Source organism: Nycticebus coucang, chromosome 10 (assembly GCF_027406575.1).
Source record: "Nycticebus coucang isolate mNycCou1 chromosome 10, mNycCou1.pri, whole genome shotgun sequence".
Classification (NCBI taxonomy): Eukaryota; Metazoa; Chordata; class Mammalia; order Primates; family Lorisidae; genus Nycticebus; species Nycticebus coucang.
Window position 1 is genome coordinate 37,102,259 of NC_069789.1, and position 8,180 is coordinate 37,110,438.

Sequence of the window (8,180 nt, forward strand, 5' to 3'; positions counted from 1 at the left end):
TGGTGGCCCAAGAGCATTATTTTCATGCTACCTTTATTTCAGCGTGGCCTTCAAGACCATCCATGACTGAGCAGCAACCTTTTCAGCTTTGTTTCATACCACACCTTATTTATCAACTTCTCAGGCTGTTGTGCAAAGCACATGGACTTTGCACACTGATCCTGGATTGAGTTTTGATTTGGCTGATTATTAGCCGTGTAAGTTCACCCACATTCAAACCTTGCTAGGCCTCACTTTTCTCATTAAAATGGCCAACGATGCTTCTCAAGGGCTTCTCAAATCTTTTTTTTTTTTTTTTAATTTTTTTATTAAATCATAAGTGTATACAATGATATGATTATGGGGCATCATACACTCACTTCATAAACCATTTGACACATTTTTATCCCAGTGGTTAACATAGCCTTTCCGGCATTATCTCAGTTACTGTGCCAAAACATTTATATTCTGCATTTACCAAGTTTCGCAAATACCCCTGTAATGTGCACCACAGGTGTGATCCCACCGATTCCCCTCCCTCTACCCACCCCCCCCTTTCCCACTTCCCCCTATTGTTAAGTTGTAGCTGGGTTATAACTTTCATGTGAGAGTCCCAAATTAGTTTCATAGTAGGGCTGTGTACATTGGGTATTTTTTCTTCCATTCTTGGGATACTTTACTAAGAAGAATATGTTCCAGCTCCATCCATGTAAACATGAAAGAGGCAAAGTCTCCATCTTTCTTTAAGGCTGCATAGTATTCCATGGTATACATATACCACAATTTATTAATCCATTCGTGGATCGATGGGCACTTCGGCTTTTTCCATGACTTAGCAATTATGAATTGGGCTGCAATAAACATCCTGGTACAAATATCTTTGTTATGTTGTGATTTTTGGTCTTCTGGGTATATGCCCAGCAGAGGAATTACAGGATTGAATGGCAGATCTATTTTTAGATCTCTGAGTGTTCTCCATATATCCCTCCAAAAGGAATGTATTAATTTGCATTCCCACCAGCAGTGCAGAAGTGTTCCCTTTTCTCCGCATCCACGCCAACATCTCTGGTCTTGAGATTTTGTGATATAGGCTAGTCTCATTGGAGTTAGATGATATCTCAAAGTAGTTTTGATTTGCATTTCTCTGATGATTAAAGATGATGAGCATTTTTTCATATGTCTGAAGGCCGTGCGCCTGTCTTCTTCAGAGAAGTTTCTCTTCAAATCCCTTGCCCAGCCTGCGATGGGATCCCTTGTTTTTTTCTTGCTGATGCGTTTGAGTTCTCTGTGGATTCTGGTTATTAAACCTTTGTCAGAGTTATACCCTGCAAATATCTTCTCCCATTCTGAGGGCTGTCTGCTTGCTCTGCTTACTGTGTTCTTAGCTGTGCAGAAGCTTTTTAGTTTGATCAAGTCCCAGTAGTGTATTTTTGAAGCTGCTTCAATTGCCTGGGGGGTTCTCCTCATGAAATACTCACCCAGACCAATTTCTTCAAGGGTTTTCCCTGCATTCTCCTCTAGTATTTTTATAGTTTCATGTCTTAAGTTTAAATCTTTAATCCAATGAGAGTCTATCTTAGTTAATGGTGAAAGGTGTGGGTCCAATTTCAGTCTTCTGCAGGTTGCCAGCCAGTTCACCCAGCACCATTTGTTAAATAGGGAATCTTTTCCCCACTGAATGTTTTTAATTGGCTTGTCAAAAATCAAATAGCGCTAAGTAGCTGGATTCATCTCTTGGTTCTCTATTCTGTTCCAGATATCTACTTCTCTGTTTTTGTGCCAATACCATGCTGTTTTGATCACTATCGATTTGTAGTAAAGTCTGAGGTCTGGTAGTGTGATTCCTCCTGTTTTGTTTTTATTTCTGAGTAATGTCTTGGCTATTCGAGGTTTTTTCTGATTCCATATAAAACGAAGTAATGTTTTTTCAAGATCTTTAAAATATGACAGTGGAGCTTTAATAGGGAGTGCGTTGAAATTATATATTGCTTTGGGTAGTATGGACATTTTGATAATGTTGATTCTTCCTAGCCATGAGCATGGTATGTTTTTCCATTTGTTAACATTTTCGGCTATTTCTTTTCTTAGAGTTTCATAGTTCTCTTTATAGAGATCTTTCACATCTTTTGTTAGGTAAATTCCCAAATATTTCATCTTCTTTGGCACTACTGTGAATGGGATAGAGTCCTTAACTGCTTTTTCAATTTGACTGTTGTTGGTGTATATAAAGGCTACCGATTTATGAATGTTGATTTTGTAACCTGAGACGCTGCTGTATTCCTTGATCACTTCTAGGAGTTTTGTAGTAGAGTCCCTAGTGTTTTCCAGATACACAATCATATCATCTGCGAAGAGCGAGAGTTTGATCTCTTCTGACCCTATACGGATACCCTTGATCGCCTTTTCTTCCCTAATTGCGGTGGCTAAAACTTCCATTACAATGTTGAAAAGCAATGGAGACAATGGGCAGCCTTGTCTGGTTCCTGATCTGAGTGGAAATGATTCCAATTTAACTCCATTCAATATGATATTGGCTGTGGGTTTGCTGTAGATAGCCTCTATCAGTTTAAGAAAAGTCCCTTCTAGACCAATTTTCTTGAGTGTTCTGATCATGAAGGGATGCTGGATATTATCAAAAGCTTTTTCTGCATCAATTGAGAGAATCATATGGTCTTTGTTTTTTAATTTGTTTATGTGCTGAATTACATTTATAGATTTACGTATATTGAACCAGCCTTGAGACCCTGGGATAAAACCAACTTGGTCATGATGTATAATTTGTTTGATGTGTTGCTGGATTCTGTTTGTTAGGATCTTGTTGAATATTTTTGCATCTATATTCATTAGTGATATTGGTCTATAATTTTCTTTTCTTGTTGGGTCTTTTCCTGGTTTGGGGATCAGGGTGATATTTGCTTCATAGAACGTGTTGGGTAGTCTTCCTTCTTTTTCTACATTTTGGAACAGGTTGAGTAATATAGGTACTAATTCCTCTTTAAAGGTTTGGTAGAATTCTGACGTGAAACCATCTGGTCCCGGGCTTTTCTTTTTAGGGAGGTTTTGTATAGTTGATGCTATTTCTGAACTTGATATGGGTCTGTTCAACATTTCCACTTGATTCTGGTTAAGTCTTGGAAGGTGGCGTGCTTCCAAGTATCGGTCTATTTCCTTCAGATTTTCATATTTCTGAGAATAAAGTTTCTTGTAATATTCATTAAGGATTTTTTGGATTTCTGATGAGTCTGTGGTTATTTTGTCTTTGTTGTTTCTGATTGATGATATTAGAGATTTTACTCTTTTTTTCCTGATTAGGTTGGCCAGAGGTTTATCTATTTTATTGACCTTTTCAAAAAACCAGCTTTTTGATTTATTGATCTGTTGTATTATTCTTTTGTTTTCAATTTCATTTAATTCTGCTCTAATTTTGGTTATTTCTTTTCTTCTACTGGGTTTGGGGTTGGAATGTTCTTCCTTTTCCAGTTGCGTGAGATGTCCCATTAAGTTGTTAACTTCCTCTCTTTCCGTTCTCTTGAGGAAGGCTTGCAGTGCTATAAATTTCCCTCTTAGAACTGCCTTTGCAGTGTCCCAGAGGTTCTGATAGCTTGTGTCTTCATTATCATTTTGTTCCAAAAAATTGGTGATTTCTTTCTTTTTTTTTTTTTTTTTTTTTTTTTTTTTTTTAATTTTTTTATTAAATCATAAGTGTATACAATGATATGATTATGGGGCATCATACACTCACTTCATAAACCATTTGACACATTTTTATCCCAGTGGTTAACATAGCCTTTCCGGCGTTATCTCAGTTACTGTGCCAAAACATTTATATTCTACATTTACCAAGTTTCGCAAATACCCCTGTAATATGCACCACAGGTGTGATCCCACCGATTCCCCTCCCTCTACCCACCCCCCCCTTTCCCACTTCCCCCTATTGTTAAGTTGTAGTTGGGTTATAGCTTTCATGTGAGAGTCCCAAATTAGTTTCATAGTAGGGCTGTGTACATTGGATATTTTTTCTTCCATTCTTGGGATACTTTACTAAGAAGAATATGTTCCAGCTCCATCCATGTAAACATGAAAGAGGTAAAGTCTCCATCTTTCTTTAAGGCTGCATAGTATTCCATGGTATACATATACCACAATTTATTAATCCATTCGTGGATCGATGGGCACTTCGGCTTTTTCCATGACTTAGCAATTATGAATTGGGCTGCAATAAACATTCTGGTACAAATATCTTTGTTATGTTGTGATTTTTGGTCTTCTGGGTATATGCCCAGCAGAGGAATTACAGGATTGAATGGCAGATCTATTTTTAGATCTCTGAGTGTTCTCCATATATCCCTCCAAAAGGAATGTATTAATTTGCATTCCCACCAGCAGTGCAGAAGTGTTCCCTTTTCTCCGCATCCACGCCAACATCTCTGGTCTTGAGATTTTGTGATATAGGCTAGTCTCATTGGAGTTAGATGATATCTCAAAGTAGTTTTGATTTGCATTTCTCTGATGATTAAAGATGATGAGCATTTTTTCATATGTCTGAAGGCCGTGCGCCTGTCTTCTTCAGAGAAGTTTCTCTTCAAATCCCTTGCCCAGCCTGCGATGGGATCCCTTGTTTTTTTCTTGCTGATGCGTTTGAGTTCTCTGTGGATTCTGGTTATTAAACCTTTGTCAGAGTTATACCCTGCAAATATCTTCTCCCATTCTGAGGGCTGTCTGCTTGCTCTGCTTACTGTGTTCTTAGCTGTGCAGAAGCTTTTTAGTTTGATCAAGTCCCAGTAGTGTATTTTTGAAGCTGCTTCAATTGCCCGGGGGGTTCTCCTCATGAAATACTCACCCAGACCAATTTCTTCAAGGGTTTTCCCTGCATTCTCCTCTAGTATTTTTATAGTTTCATGTCTTAAGTTTAAATCTTTAATCCAATGAGAGTCTATCTTAGTTAATGGTGAAAGGTGTGGGTCTAATTTCAGTCTTCTGCAGGTTGCCAGCCAGTTCACCCAGCACCATTTGTTAAATAGGGAATCTTTTCCCCACTGAATGTTTTTAATTGGCTTGTCAAAAATCAAATAGCGGTAAGTAGCTGGATTCATCTCTTGGTTCTCTATTCTATTCCAGATATCTACTTCTCTGTTTTTGTGCCAATACCATGCTGTTTTGATCACTATCGATTTGTAGTAAAGTCTGAGGTCTGGTAGTGTGATTCCTCCTGTTTTGTTTTTATTTCTGAGTAATGTCTTGGCTATTCGAGGTTTTTTCTGATTCCATATAAAACGAAGTAATGTTTTTTCAAGATCTTTAAAATATGACAGTGGAGCTTTAATAGGGAGTGCGTTGAAAGTATATATTGCTTTGGGTAGTATGGACATTTTGATAATGTTGATTCTTCCTAGCCATGAGCATGGTATGTTTTTCCATTTGTTAACATTTTCGGCTATTTCTTTTCTTAGAGTTTCATAGTTCTCTTTATAGAGATCTTTCACGTCTTTTGTTAGGTAAATTCCCAAATATTTCATCTTCTTTGGCACTACTGTGAATGGGATAGAGTCCTTAACTGCTTTTTCAATTTGACTGTTGTTGGTGTATATAAAGGCTACCGATTTATGAATGTTGATTTTGTAACCTGAGACGCTGCTGTATTCCTTGATCACTTCTAGGAGTTTTGTAGTAGAGTCCCTAGTGTTTTCCAGATACACAATCATATCATCTGCGAAGAGCGAGAGTTTGATCTCTTCTGACCCTATATGGATACCCTTGATCGCCTTTTCTTCCCTAATTGCGGTGGCTAAAACTTCCATTACAATGTTGAAAAGCAATGGAGACAATGGGCAGCCTTGTCTGGTTCCTGATCTGAGTGGAAATGATTCCAATTTAACTCCATTCAATATGATATTGGCTGTGGGTTTGCTGTAGATAGCCTCTATCAGTTTAAGAAAAGTCCCTTCTAGACCAATTTTCTTGAGTGTTCTGATCATGAAGGGATGCTGGATATTATCAAAAGCTTTTTCTGCATCAATTGAGAGAATCATATGGTCTTTGTTTTTTAATTTGTTTATGTGCTGAATTACATTTATAGATTTACGTATATTGAACCAGCCTTGAGACCCTGGGATAAAACCAACTTGGTCATGATGTATAATTTGTTTGATGTGTTGCTGGATTCTGTTTGTTAGGATCTTGTTGAATATTTTTGCATCTATATTCATTAGTGATATTGGTCTATAATTTTCTTTTCTTGTTGGGTCTTTTCCTGGTTTGGGGATCAGGGTGATATTTGCTTCATAGAACGTGTTGGGTAGTCTTCCTTCTTTTTCTACATTTTGGAACAGGTTGAGTAATATAGGTACTAATTCCTCTTTAAAGGTTTGGTAGAATTCTGACGTGAAACCATCTGGTCCCGGGCTTTTCTTTTTAGGGAGGTTTTGTATAGTTGATGCTATTTCTGAACTTGTTATGGGTCTGTTCAACATTTCCACTTGATTCTGGTTAAGTCTTGGAAGGTGGCGTGCTTCCAAGTACCGGTCTATTTCCTTCAGATTTTCATATTTCTGAGAATAAAGTTTCTTGTAATATTCATTAAGGATTTTTTGGATTTCTGATGAGTCTGTGGTTATTTTGTCTTTGTTGTTTCTGATTGATGATATTAGAGATTTTACTCTTTTTTTCCTGATTAGGTTGGCCAGAGGTTTATCTATTTTATTGACCTTTTCAAAAAACCAGCTTTTTGATTTATTGATCTGTTGTATTATTCTTTTGTTTTCAATTTCATTTAATTCTGCTCTAATTTTGGTTATTTCTTTTCTTCTACTGGGTTTGGGGTTGGAATGTTCTTCCTTTTCCAGTTGCGTGAGATGTCCCATTAAGTTGTTAACTTCCTCTCTTTCCGTTCTCTTGAGGAAGGCTTGCAGTGCTATAAATTTCCCTCTTAGAACTGCCTTTGCAGTGTCCCAGAGGTTCTGATAGCTTGTGTCTTCATTGTCATTTTGTTCCAAAAAATTGGTGATTTCTTTCTTAATCTCATCTCTGACCCAGCTATCATTCAGCATAAGGTTATTTAACTTCCATGTTTTTGTATGGGTATGCAGATTCCTGTTGTTACTCAATTCAAGTTTTATTCCATGATGGTCCGAGAAGATGCATGGAATAATTTCTATTCCTTTAAATTGACTGAGGTTAGACTTGTGACCTAAAATGTGATCAATTTTGGAGTAAGTTCCGTGGGCTGATGAGAAGTATGTGTATTCAGTTTTGTTGGGATGAAATGTTCTGTAGATGTCTGCTAAATCTAAATACTGGATGGTTAGGTTTAAATCTAAGATTTCTTTGCTCAGCTTCTTTCTGGAGGATCGATCCAACACTGCCAAGGGAGTGTTGAAATCTCCAACGATTATGGAGCTGGAGGAAATCAAGTTACTCATGTCTGTTAGAGTTTCTCTTATAAATTGAGGTGCATTCTGGTTGGGTGCATAGATATTAATAATTGAGATCTCGTCATATTGAGTATTACCCTTAACAAATATGAAGTGACCATTCTTGTCCTTCCTTACTTTTGATGGTTTAAAGCCTACTGTATCTGCAAATAAAATTGCAACACCTGCTTTTTTCTGATTACCATTTGCCTGAAATATGGATGACCATCCTTTCACCCTGAGTCTGTATTTGTCTTTTAAGTTGAGATGTGACTCTTGTATGCAACAAATATCTGGCTTAAGTTTTTGTATCCAGTCAGCTAACCTATGCCTCTTTAGAGGACAGTTTAAGCCATTGACATTGATGGAGAGTAAGGATAAGTCTGGTGGAATTTTGGGTATCGAGTTTTTCAAAGGTCCAGTGGACATTTTTAATCCTTTCGCCAGTGTGGAAGTTGGAGTTTGATCCGAAGTTTCTGAGTGAGTTTACTTTTGTGGTATAGGATTGGGTTGGTCATTGTGGAGGATAGGTCTGAGAACATCCTGAAGAGCTGGTTTACTTATGGCAAATTTTTTCAACATATGAATGTCATTGAAGTATTTAATTTCTCCATCATAGATGAAACTCAGTTTAGCTGGATACAAGATCCTGGGTTGAAAGTTTTTTTGCTTTAGGAGATTAAAAGTTGATGACCAGCCTCTTCTAGCTTGAAAAGTTTCAGCAGAGAGATCTGCAGTTATTCTAATATTCTTACCTTTGTACGTTATAGTTTTCTTTCGCCGGGCTGCTTT